Below are 13,626 nucleotides of genomic sequence, written 5' to 3' on the forward strand. Positions count from 1 at the left end.
CTTTGAGCCCCAGAAGCAAATGAGTCCATCACTACATTAGCAAGATGGGCAGGTAGATGGGGGCCCACTGAATTCACTACCATTTTATTGAATTGGTAATTCACATTCTAGTCCAGAAGACACCAATTTGCTAGAGCACAATCTCCTCCAAGACATCTTCCCTACTCAATTATAGCTACTCAGTGACTGGGTCCAACATTATTGTGCAGGCCAAGTGACTCATGCCTGCAGTACTCATGACAATAAGGATTGATGTGTTCAAGGCAAGAACAAGATTTATGGATCTCCTTACTGATATGATTTACTGAAAGCCAGCTTTTATTACCTAAGAGCCAGCCACGGACATGTGCTGGGTGCACTCCAGATAAATGCCTGGGGGTGGGGAGAGCTCTGTGGGCAGCTGCCAGGAACAAGGAAGAGGAAAGGGGGAAAAATAGAGAAATGACTTTACAGATGAGACACTTGTTGAAAATGCAGGGGCTCCAGTGCTCCAAGAACAGCTGGTGATGATGAGCAAAAAAAAAAAAAAAAGGTGGGGGGGGAGGGGAGAGCACCATTTGCAGGCAACGGACAGTCAGAGGCCTTGTCACGCTAACTACTGAGTGGGCAAGACTGATTTATGGATGGGCTGATAATGGTAAAGAAATAAAGATTGATTTGCTCTAGATTTCCTTTGGAGAATAGTGGAGGAAAAAAAGGGGGAAGGAGCCGGGATTCTGCGAAAAGCCTCATCTTGGAGATACACACTCAGGGCTGATTTGAAAATCAGGAGATGCTGGGGAAATTCATTACCATGTGGGTGTGGCCAGTTTGCCAGGGACATTGTGATGTCGGCACTGCAAGCAACCACATGTCCGACTGTGCCAGTCTTGTGTGAGTCTGTGCCCAGTGCTCAACTAGTACCACGTGGGAGAGAGAAGCTTCAGACTCAGGCCACTTTCTTAGAAGATAGGAAAGTGGGGAGTGGGTCTAGACATGCAAGCTAACAAGCAGTAGGCCAGCCCTAAGTTTCAACACTTCTCCTGGGAGGGATCTAAGCCCACCTCCCCCCTCAGTCTTCAGTGTCTACTCATCCTTGGTCTTAGCATAGTCAACGTTTCCTTGGAAAATTCAAAACAGATTATGGAAAGGAGCCATCTCTTACCTGGCATCATGGTTGCCTTCAGACCCCTCCTAAGCCCAAGATCATTATAAAGAGAACCAAGAAGTTTAGCTGGGCACCCGTCACACTGATGAGTCAGAATTAAGTGTAACTGGCAGAAACCCAAAGGCATTGACAATAAAGTGCACAGAAGTCTCAAGGGCCAAATCCCCATGCCCAACGTTGGTTCCAGGAGCAACAAAAAAGCAAAGCGTGCACCGCCAAGTGGCTTCCATTGCTCTTGGTCCACGCGTCAAGGAGTTTGAAGTGCTGCTCATGTGCAACAAGTCTTACTGTGCGGAGATTGTTCACAGTGTCTCCTCCAAGAACTGCAGAGCCATCGTGGAAAGAGCAGTCTAGCCAGCCATCAGCCACAATCCCAATGCCAGGCTGAGCAGGGAAAGGAACAGACAGACAGATTGTGTGCATGTTGTATTTTGTTAATAAAACCATAAAACTACAAAAAAAAAAAAAAAGACCTGGAGAAAGTCATCCCACCCTAACACACTTTCCTAACAATGTGTACCACTCCTTAAACAAACACCATAATTGTTATTTCACACTGATTGTTTTTTGCTTGTTTATTGTCTGCTCCCCACACACATTATACTCTAAGTTCACTGACAACAGACTTTATATCAATAGAGCCTCACACACAGTAGATGTTTAATAAATATCCATTGAATGAATTATCTGCACTATTGAATGAATTATCTGCACTATTTATTTATCCATTCATTCAAAAATATTTACTAAATGGTTATCATGTGCTGGGTGCAAAAATAAAAATACATCCAATGGTGACAGGTGCACTGTAGAGAAATAACACGGTGGATAGAAAGCGAGAGGTGTGTGGCTACTTTAATTTGAGGAACCAGGGAATGGCTGTGATGTTTAGGCTGAGGCTATATAATAAGTAGGAACACTTCCGGGAAGTGGCAAGTGGTAACCAAAACATCCTAAAATAGAAGCAATCTCTATCTGTTTGAGGAAAAGAAAAAAATCCTTTGTAGCTACAGCCAAGTTCATTCACTCATTCATTTGCTAATTCATTTCTTTGCTTACTCACCCACTCACTCTTTCACATGAGGCTCTGTGCAAGGTTCTCAAACTCAGACAAACTCAACGTGAATCCTATGCAGGTTGCTGGCAGCCCACAGCTCACAGGAGCTCATGAGAACACAGACACTTGTTTCTAAGGTGAGGTCTGCAGATCCTGAGCATCCCTGAGATGCTTTCGGGAGGCCAGAAAGCCACAACCATTTCCATAATATGCTCCTGTTAGGTGCCTTTTTCACAGTCTTAATATTTGCACTGGTGGCTTCTAAACAGTAGTGGCAAAAACATATCACTTTAGCATGCAACACACTGTGTCTGTAATCATGGAAAACTACCAGCAGGAAAAAAAAAATGGTGTTTTTTAAGAATGTCCTTAATCAGAAAAATTATTGATTTTATTAAATGTTATCTTTGATTTCATATCTTCTAAATATTCTTTTTTTAAAGATTTTATTTATTTATTTATTTTAGAGAGAGAGTACTTGCACATACACGCATGCATGTGCAAGTAGGAGGAGGCCATGGGGGAGGGGGAGAATCACAAGCAGACTCCTCACTGAGCCTTTGGGGGGCTTGATCCCACTACTCTGAGGTCATGACCCGAGCTGAAACCAAGAATGGGGCACTTAACCGACTGAGCCACCCAGGCACCCCTCTTCTAAATATTCTTTTTGATGAAATGGGAAGTATCCATAAAGCATTTCTGCGACATGTGGAGGTACAAAGCTTGTCTCAAGGAAATCATCTGTGTGACTATTTGAGTTACAAGCTAAACTAGCCAGTTTTCTCATGGAACACCATATTTACTGGAAAGAGCCTCTGGCAGCAAACTGATCCTACAGGCTTGAGAGGCAGACGTATTCCTAAAAATGTGCAGCATCAGCCTGTCAATTCGAGGAAATCAATTGGCAATTCCTGTTGCCAATTATAAAGTTGCTCTAAAGAGAAAATTCAAATTTTGGAAAACTCAAATCTGTCCCTGTAATCTTGACAGCTTCCCAATCAGTAAAGACTTTTCTGATGAAATTGGTGGTGAAAATGGTAAATGTGATTTTTGATCATGTGAAATAAAATGTGTTAACATTTGCAAGAACTGTGTAACTCAAGTGAGCCCATCATGTATAAAATGACCAATGCGTGATGTTACAAAATCATGCACAGAGAAAAGACATATTGAAAGTGCAAGATAGACCAGAGAATTCTAATGCACAATAGTATGGATATTTGTACAAAACAAAATCTTCCAGATTTACTTGAAAAGATTATTAAAATACTCTTCTCTTTTCCAACTACATATCAGCATCCAAATATGGGAATTCTGTTCTGTGAAGAAAGATATTGAATATATATACAATACATTAAGCATGTCACTCTTCTTGCTAATTTTGTGTCTTGAAAAAGTTATTTTTCCTCAAAAAATGTCATTTATATTAGCATGTAATAGATTTATTATTGATATTTTAGATAAATCCATAAATAATTTTTAAGTCTATTTTCATTTCTAAAATGGCATACATTCATTGCTATAATAGATTCATTATTGATATTTGTAAATAAATTCATATTTTGGTAAATCTGTTTTAATTTCTAATATGGGATACATTGGTAGATGTAATTGACATAAAACACAAAAAACATAATTTCTAATTATTTGGATTTGTAGGCACATCTAATAATGGAAGTCACTCCCAGCGATAGCTATATTGATTTAAAAATATTTCTTCTCAAAATAACAAAAAATTCTCACAAATCATTCCTAATATAGATGTTTTACTGTCATATATATCATTCATTATTTTACTAGAAAACCTATCTAGCATTGGTAGATGGCTTTGTAAGTGCAAAGCTCTGTCCCAAGTGATTTTTATGTACTAATTTGTTTAATTCTCAAATCAATCCTATGAGGAAGGTATTATTGTTTTCATGTTTTAGATGAGCAATTTGAAGGAAGAAGAGCTAGGTAATTTTCTGCATGTTCTCTAGTAGTTAGTAACAGGCACACCAAGGCTATGGACTACACAATCTGTACCACACAGATAGAATTAATCCACAGAATATAATTAACACAAATGTGAAAATGTTTTAAATTAAAATTAAAAATTAAAATTTTGCAAGCACATTGAAATGTGGAGTTACAGACAAAGCAGCCCCTCTGTTGATGCAGAAAGCCTGAACTGCTGTGACCACTGGGAACTTCTCACTTAGTGCTCACCCACAGTTGACCGTACCCACACCACAGCTCACCCACACTGGCTCATGCTGGAAGGAGACACCATACCACACCACAGCTCTCCTCTTTTTCTTTGAAACATTAGACTCATGTATTTGTTATGTATGACCTATTAGATATTTCACTACAAATGAACATAATTCTCTTGTCTAAGTAATGTCAGAATTTTCATTTTAATTTCATTATGCTTTAGTCTTCTGGCTAATGAGCAACTAAAGTATTTAACAGTAATAAAGTCAGTAATGGCATCTGCAGACAGGGGAAAGGGATGCACTAGCAAGGCCCTTCAGATCTGGCTGTCTACCTCCTAGAATTACTGTAGTGTTTGAACTCTTGGCCAATTACCCGTGCTCCTTCTGCCCTCTCAGCCCAAGCACCACCCAGATGGCTTTGATTTGGAGGCACTCAATTTATCAAAACAGTTTGTTATGTTAAAAAACTATTTGATGTCAAAAAAGCCATATGACCCTTTTTATGTGTACTTTTCCTGGAATAAGAAATCAATTTGCCCATTTAAAACAAAGTTGAGGTCTAAAGAGACTTGAACTACAGTTACATTCATAAAGCAATAAGAAAAATGCCCTCAGAAAGACATAGTCTCCCCTTCCTGGGCTTGCCGGGTGTTACGAATGGAAGGATGTGTCTTCCAAGGGCTCTCCTGGAGGATAGACCTTCTTGTTTAGCCTGTCTCAGGTTCACTTGGGGATCCAGTTAAAAAAACAACCAATTTCTCTGGGTTTGACTCAGCAACATTCTGACTTGGGATCCAAGAATCTGAAATACCTGGTGATTCTAATGCAAGTCTTTAGACATGATTTGAGAATCAGTGTTTTTACTCTTGGCATTCTCTTCTGCAAATAATGTTCACTTAAATTCCCAACCATCCCTCTTCTCACATCCCACCCCTTAGTTGAATTTTCATGGGATTCTGTGCTCAAAGATCCTCCTCCATACTGCATACTAAACGTGTCCTGAGGACTCCCAAATATGCAGCTCCAGTTGTGAGTTCCTTCTTAGCTCCAGACTTGGTTGCTAGGGTGCCTCTTCGTGATAAACTTTGTAGGTTTCTCCTCCCCAAGGTGCAGTAGCATGCGGTTCAAGGAATGACTCCAGCTCCAAAAGAGAGCCATAACTGAGTAAAGATGATCCTGGTAATCTCATCCTTCCTTGCCAGTGAGTGACTCAGGAGCCAGGCTAAGCTGTGCATGGATGGCATTCTTCAGGCCATCAAGATCCATTCTGTAATAAACATATAAAACCAATTATGGCAAATCCACTAAGAGGAAATGAGCCATGGGAAGAGGTCATCAATGTCTCTTTAAAAGGACCTTCTATTAGTGGCCTGATACCCAGAACAGCTGCATCCACTCCAAGAGCATGCAACCTCCCTACTCTGAAGGGTAAGTCAGGAGATTGACAGAGAAATGGAACCAGAGCCCCTGGGTTGAGCCAAGCACTGGAGTTTATCTTACCTAAGAACTTCCAGTTACTGGGACAATCAATGTGCTTACTGTTGAAGCTGGTAAACTAGATTTCTGGTTAGAGTTCAATTTTCTGTTAAAGTTGGAGGCATCTGACTGAAATAGTGAATGTCATGGTCTGAATGTTTATGTCTTCCCAAAATTTGTATGTTGAAATCCTAAACCCAGTGTGATGATATTAAGAGGTGGGACCTTTGGGAGGTGATTATGTCATGAGTGGGATCCATGTCCTTATAAAAGAGGACGCAGAATGCTTCCTTGCCCCTTCCTCACACGAAGATACCAGGAGAAGTCTGCAGTCCAGAAGATGCCCCTCACCCAACCAAGGTGGAACTCTGATCTTCCACCTTCTAGAAGTATAAGAAATAAATATCTGCTGACTATAAGCCACCTATCTGTGATATTTTGTTATACCAGCCCAAACAGACTAAGACAGATAACAAAAGCTATTCAAACAAAACTTACCATGTTGCTTCTCATGTAGGCTCCTCTTCATGGACACAGAAATAGAAAACACTTACGGGCACCTACCGTGTGTGGTGAGCACATTCTCCACAAAGCAGAAAAATCCTTCTGAAGTTTGTGCTTCTTTTTCTTCCTTTTAAATCCTTAACACAACTGAACCCAGAAGACCGGATGGAAAAAATATTCCAACTAAATGCTCGTACAGAGGATGGTGACTGGAAACCAAAGGTCTCACATGCCTGCCTCTGTGGGCTCCCCAGAACTGATGGAAATTAGATGCAACTCTGGTAAGACTAAGTTTTCAATACTTTGCTGAATGCAAGCACAAAATTAAATTAAATTAAATTAAATTAAATTAAATTAAATTAAATTAAATTAGGGAAAAATAAATTTGCATTCCTACTCACTTGATTTTGTAGACCAAGAACTTAATTTGCATTTGTGTTCGCCTGTCAAAGCAGCCTTGTGAGACAGGTTCAAGCCTTATCATCACCAGTTTACAGAGAGAAAACAGAAGTTTCGAGTGACTGGCTGATTTTCCTAAGACTTGACAAATATAGTATAGAGTCAAGGTTTGAACCGGTACTCTCTGACTCTAGGACCACCCCATGTTAGCCAGTAACCTGCATCATCTCAGCTAGGGGATGAGGCCAGCTGTTACCCATGAATTTGCTCCCTAAACATTTATTTAGGTGTATTCTCTCCTCCCCCAAGACTATACTCTCAGGCTTTCACAATCTCTTACTGAGATCGTTGCAACAATCTCAGACTTCTTTTCTCTGGATTATCGTTTTCAAATGGCTCGCTCTTGTCTTGCTGTCTCCTACTGGAAAGACCTTACTGTGAATGCAACATTATACTTTCATATTAATCATTCATTCAGGGAATTAAATTTTTGGTTGTTTATATTTTAAGTTCTAATTATTATTTTTCTTACTTTTTATTATTGTTATTATTACTACCAAGTTCTAATAAAGAAAACCGTCGACTTAGCCATTGATCAGGGCACTGCTGTGTTCTAGGTGAATTGAACTTATTTATGGTCTCATTTGCCTGCATTTCAGTTTGTTCTGTTTGCCCTAAACCAATACCTGAATGTGTGCGTTTTAATGACTTCTGCAAATAAACTTGTTCCCTAAAAATGCTGGAAATTCTTAATAAGATACAGTTTCTACAAAAGATACTTGTGTATAAATGAAGCTTGTAAGCCTCCATACTACAATTTATTGAGCCCAATGTATTCACCTCAGCTGAGATTTGGGTTTGTTGTGTATGGAGACTATTGCCCCCAGCTCCAGAGGTGGACATCAAAATCACCTATGTGTTTTTTTCAACTACACATTCCAAAGTCCATTCCTCAGGATTTCTGGTTCAGTAATTTTGGAGTTTTATCTAGGCACAGGTACTGGGGAAAAGCTCCACAGATGATCCCAATGTTCACCTCTGGTTCTGGAATCACTGTCTCAGGCAGGGCTGAGACCATCCCGTGGCAGGGTCCACCTCCGCTTCCAAGATATCCCGAGGCATGATGGATAGGTCCTGTCATAAGTATATGGGTACATTCTTCTATCAGTGGTCCTAAACTCAAAAGTCCTAAAACCTTATTTAAAAAAACGTATTGTAATTCATTTGGCAGCAATTCCTGATCTCAACTAACCTGAGATGATGTATAATCTTTATTTATCTCACTAAGTGTAAATATTCATTTGTGTTGCTGCATAAATAAGATTAAAAGTTAAAAATTCTAAAAACAAAATAAAATGTTTGATTACAGAGTGCCACACCAGAGCCCGTTGAGGGATGTTTCAAAATACAGGATTTGATATCTGGATATCTGCCCAGAATTCCAGGTAAGCAATATAGACTGACATATGCAAATAAAATAGAGCACTACTCTCTAAGTTACTGATAATCTACTCTGAGAAAGTCTATGAATAATCTTGAAAATATTGGTTACGGTGGTAGACCATTTCCAGGAGACTATTATTCTCTGAGGGAATCTCAATGGATATTTAAAGTTTTTGGAATCAGGTAAGTTTTGTTTTCTTTTATTTTGTTAGTTTTTTGAAATACAAAACAAAAAAAATTCCATAACCAGATGCCTTATACAAATAGTTTCTATTTTAAATGAAGGTTTTAGCAATGAAAGGTTTGACCAGTTCTGTATTTTGAGATTCAAAGTGATATACGGTGTGCAGACCCAAAAGAAAAGAAGAAGTTTTTCCAAACTCATAGGTTAAGAGCTATGAAATAGTTAGAAAACAGAAAAAGATTTCAATGTACTTTACTGGTCTAGACAAGCCCTAGGATTTATTTTCTTCAATAGCCACTTAAGTAAAATGTGTACATTTATGATTTGGAAACTAATGAAACCATGCAAACAGTGCCGATCTGCCATAGTCATCTGTTAGACGTGCTGAGAGCCTTCACTGAAGCTACATTTTTAAAATGGTCTTTTAAAAATTCAAATGTAAATCCATTTTGCATAACACATTTAAACTGCCCCCCATCTGTGGGGTTGAGTTACCCACGGTCAGGTGGGGTCCGAAGCAAATGATCCTCCTTCTGACTTACCATCAGAAGATCAATAGCAGCCTAATGCTACAGCACCTGCCTATGTCATTCACCTCGCTTCCCCTCATCAGGTAAGGGTTTTATCACCTCACATCACCATCATAAGAAGGGTGAGGACAGTACCACGAGATATTTTGGGGGGGAGCATGTTTACGTGACTTTTATCACACTGTATTATTATAATTGTTCTATTTTATTTTTAGTTATTGTTGTTAATCTCCTACTGTGCCTAATTTATGAATTAAACTTTATCCAAGTATGTATGAATAGGAAAAACATAGTATATATAGCGTTTGGTACTACCCATGATTTCAGGCGTCCACTGGTGGTCTTAGAAAGGATCCCCCGTGGATGAGGGCCCCTTAAATATTCCCCTTTGCTTCAGTGAAGGGTGAGAATAAAAAGAAGCCCCAAGGAAGGCATTGGAAAAGATGATGATGTAGGTTTTATGATTTGAAAACATAAATGAACAGCCATTTGCTGAAGGTCCCTGAGGATATTATTTTATATATATTTATGCATATACGTGTATATATATATATAGTATATTTATATGTGTGCATATGGGTGTATGTGTATTTATATGCATATATACGTATATAGAATATCTGTATGTGTGTATACGTGTGTGTGTGTATATATATAAAACAAGTATCATATATATATGATACTTGAGCTATAAGTCAACTCAGGGAATTGATAATAGAGTGCCAGGTAAAATTTAACATCCGCTTTACTTGTATATTTTAAATTGATAAATAAAGACATGCTTAAGAGTTGACCAAGTGTATGACAAGTAAAATTAGAACATTTTATACCTGAAATTCATTCATTAAGGAGCCTGTTTGACATGACGAGGCTTCATCCTTCCTTGGGAAACTGTTCAGATGGGGTGCGCTGCACCTTAGCTTTGGTCAAAGGGCAGCGCTCTCTGCGTTTAGGTGAAACCCAGAAAAGGCTTTTCATACCCCACCCCACCCCCATCCCAGGAAGTACTGACACAGCCATCTTCTCCTGGAGAAATGCAGGTTATAATACAAGATATCGCTGACCCCAGGCGTGTGAATGGTGGGTAAGTAGAAAAGATCAAACAAACAAAAACCTATCATTTTCAATAGCACTCTGTTAAGTTCAGTTGATCTCTTTTTAGTTTTCATTTACTTTTCTTTTTCCTACCTGCCTATATCTTACCAGCTAACACAGAGTTTCATAACGCCAGCCGCATAATAAAACCATCTAGGGAGGTTTTGAAATACCGATGCAGGGTTCCAATGCAGAGCAAATACATATAAGCTCTTGAGTGGAACCTGGGCATTAGGACGTGCAGTCCAAGTTCAATCACAGGGACAGCGGACCTTGGTTACCTGCCAACACCTTCAGAAGACCTGGCTGGTGAAACCACGAGGCACGCACCTCCGTAAGGAAAGCATTCTGACAAGGAAAACGAAATGGTGCAGAAGGAAACCTTCCCTTGACTTATGTGTTTGCTGATGCCTCAACCTGGTCAGAAAAGCGAAAACAGCCAATCCTATAGAGTGCTGTCCATAAATGCACACCCTACCTAGTAGTATTAAGTTACTTTCTTACTCCCTTTCAGCTGCTTGTAATCATTTCACCTTCTAAAATTTAGGGACAACGTTAAGGATATCATGACTTTTAGAAGAACTGATTGCTAAGGTTAAAAACCACACTTTTCTAAAATGAAAGGTTTTTTTGGAGTATAAAGAAGGTAGCACACTTCTTCCTCAGCATGAAACCAAGAGGGCTCTAAATATAAATTTGGATTTTGAGTGAAAAATATATTTTATGGCAATAGTTGACATTTATTGAACTTAGATGTGAAAATGAGGTCCTTTTTTTGGTTTGTTTTAATGATTTTGTAATTTTATACTAATTCATTCTGTCGCCAGGCTCATGTCCTAGACGGTAATGTGTCCAGACAGCAAAAATCTTGTTAAGTGTATTCATTTCTATAATATATATACACAAATTCTATTTTAGATAAGTTAGTGATGTTATATTACATTGGGTTTTAATCAATTTGCCCAACTCTGTCCATGGGTATACCGTTTGTGACAGATTCCTTTATAGATTTGGGAGATTCCCTGTCTGACTCCAGAAGGAACACCAGAAAGAAGTAAAATAAACTAACACCAATCAAACACCTAGTATATGCTAGACATTTTGAACAAAATATCCAATTTAACATCCAGTATAGCCACATAACCTATTATTATTCCTATTCACAGATGAAGACGGTGAATCTCAGAAGAAGCAGATGACCTTTCCAAAGCCACATGTCCAGTGAATGCTTGAGGCAGGACCAAACTAACTGGGAAGAGGTAGATCCTCAGCCCAGAAAGAACTTTCTCTTAATTGGAGCTATCGGTCACCGGGATGACAGCCGCTGGTGAGGTCTGATCACGTTAGAGATATTTCAGCAGAGATTTAACATAAGTGTTTATTCTTGAGAAACATTTTCTTTCCTTCCTTGTCTGATAAACATCCTTTCATCCTTCAAAGCCTAATTCACAGTCACCTCCTCTGAAAAAGCATTCTTGACTTCTCTGGCCCCCTTTGTTCTTGAATTAAATAAAATTTTGTCTTCTTGGTCTCTACCAGTCACATCATCTTACACTACATGTGTCGACACCATTGATGTTCCTACTAAAATGCACACCATCTTTCTCTTCCAATTCTCAGCACATTATTTTGCACATGACAAGGACTTAACAAGAAATTTAGTTAATGGGATGAATATTCAAAAATCAGTGTATTAGTCAACTTCTCTCAGAGAAACAGAACCAACAGGATGTGCAAGAGAATAAATATAAAGAGAGATTTATTTTAAGGATTGTTCTGTGTGATTGTGTGGGCTGGCAAGTTTGAAATCTGCAGGGAAGACTGGCAGGCTGGAAATTCTGGTAAGAGTTGACGTTGCAGTCTTGATTTGGAAGGCCCTCAGGAGGCAGAAGTCCTTCCTCTTAGGGTGACCTCCATCTTTTCTCTGAGGCTTTCGAAAATTGCCTGAAGCCCACCTGCATTATGGAGGGTGATCTGCTTTACTCAATGCCTACTGATTTAAATGTTAATCGCATCTACGAAATCCCTCCAAAACAACACCGAGGCTGGTTTGAGCAAACAAACCAGGCTGGGCACCATAGCCTAGTCAAATTGACACATAAAATTAACCACCACAGTTCATAAGGGATGTTGAGCTACTTTGAAACTATCCAGGTCTTGAGTTTCCCCAGACTGTGATATTTTAAATAATAGAAGATCTGGGGCTAGCTAACGTGATTTTAAACTTTTATTTTGCAAAGTTAAGAAATTAAACATTTCTATCATTCAATAAAATAATGTACATCTTTAATACCAAAAAAAAAGAAAAGATATAAATAGAAGAAAAGATATTTGAAACATATGGATTTCAAAAAACATACTAAAGTGCTTCTTTTAAACCAGTGCCAGCTTACAGACCACATTTTGGTAGCTTTTCATGCTGAGATTCTGTGATTCTAAAATTTCGATCCTTTGCACAAGGACTAATGCTAAGCGGGCAGACTGCCCACCCCTCACCCATCTTGCCTCCTTCTGTCCTCTGAGTGCTCTTTCCTCCCTTCCCCTCACTCTTCTTCCTGGCTGCCCATGGCTTCTCCGGGGACAGTTCTTTCACCAAAGCAATAGCGTTTGCAACGCTCTTGTCTCCAAATAACAGTAAAATCAACTCTAACGGCCTTCTCCTCTGAGAAACAGCATACAATGAAAATGCGAGGCAAAGTGGGTTTTGATATTAATTTGATCCAGGAACTCTGGCTCAAGATTCTCTTATCTTTGTCCCTCTCTGGAGGCCAGCTTTCTTCCCAGGCTGGTAGCAAGGCAGCTGAAGGAGTCTTTAGCATTTACATAGCACCCAACCAGGAGAAGCTGAGAAGAGGTCACTTGCAGGAATTCTTAACAAGATAAGAAGAAACACCCCAGAAGTACCGGTAAAAATTCCCAGTTGTCATCACTGGTCCAAATGGGTCCTGTGCCTGCTCCTCTTACTGACTAAGGAAGTGGAAAGACCCTTACATCAATCAACCTCATTCCTGAGACTGAGTGAGTCATCTTGCTTTGGAACATATGGGATCTTTGAAAAATGAGTGGATACTGAAAACAAGTCAAGATTTTGGATGGATGGAAGAAAGAGGAAGTGGTTGCTGCATCAGTAGCTAACAATATCCATTAAGTCCATCCCATTATTTATTCAGCATCCACACACATCTTACCTTGCATGCATTCCTTATAAAAAAAAAAAATGCACTCACCTCTTTCCAAAAATTAGACAACACAAAGTCTTCCTTACTCTGCACAGTACCAAGTCGAGGCCTACTCAGTGATGTGTGCTCTCTTCTGTTTCAGGTCCACATGCCTGGAAACCCCATAGCTCATTATGATGAATTAAGTTTCACTGAGACATTCCCCATATATGGGAGGGAAAGAACAAGATAACTCTAAAAACAACCCAAAGCCTCCAATTTCAAAAGGGGAAGAAGGGGAAATCACCCACTCTGGTCACTGAACCATCACACTCAGCATATACTATCAGGTGATTCTTGCAAGGACTTCCACGCCTGGTTAGAGAGCCCTTGGTCAGCTTCCAGGGACCATCTCCCTTTTCCATGGCTTCTGTG

This window comes from Eumetopias jubatus, unplaced genomic scaffold (genome assembly GCF_037043125.1).
Source record: "Eumetopias jubatus isolate StellerSeaLion01/CBP00866 unplaced genomic scaffold, mEumJub1_p1.0 scaffold_9, whole genome shotgun sequence".
Lineage (NCBI taxonomy): Eukaryota > Metazoa > Chordata > Mammalia > Carnivora > Otariidae > Eumetopias > Eumetopias jubatus.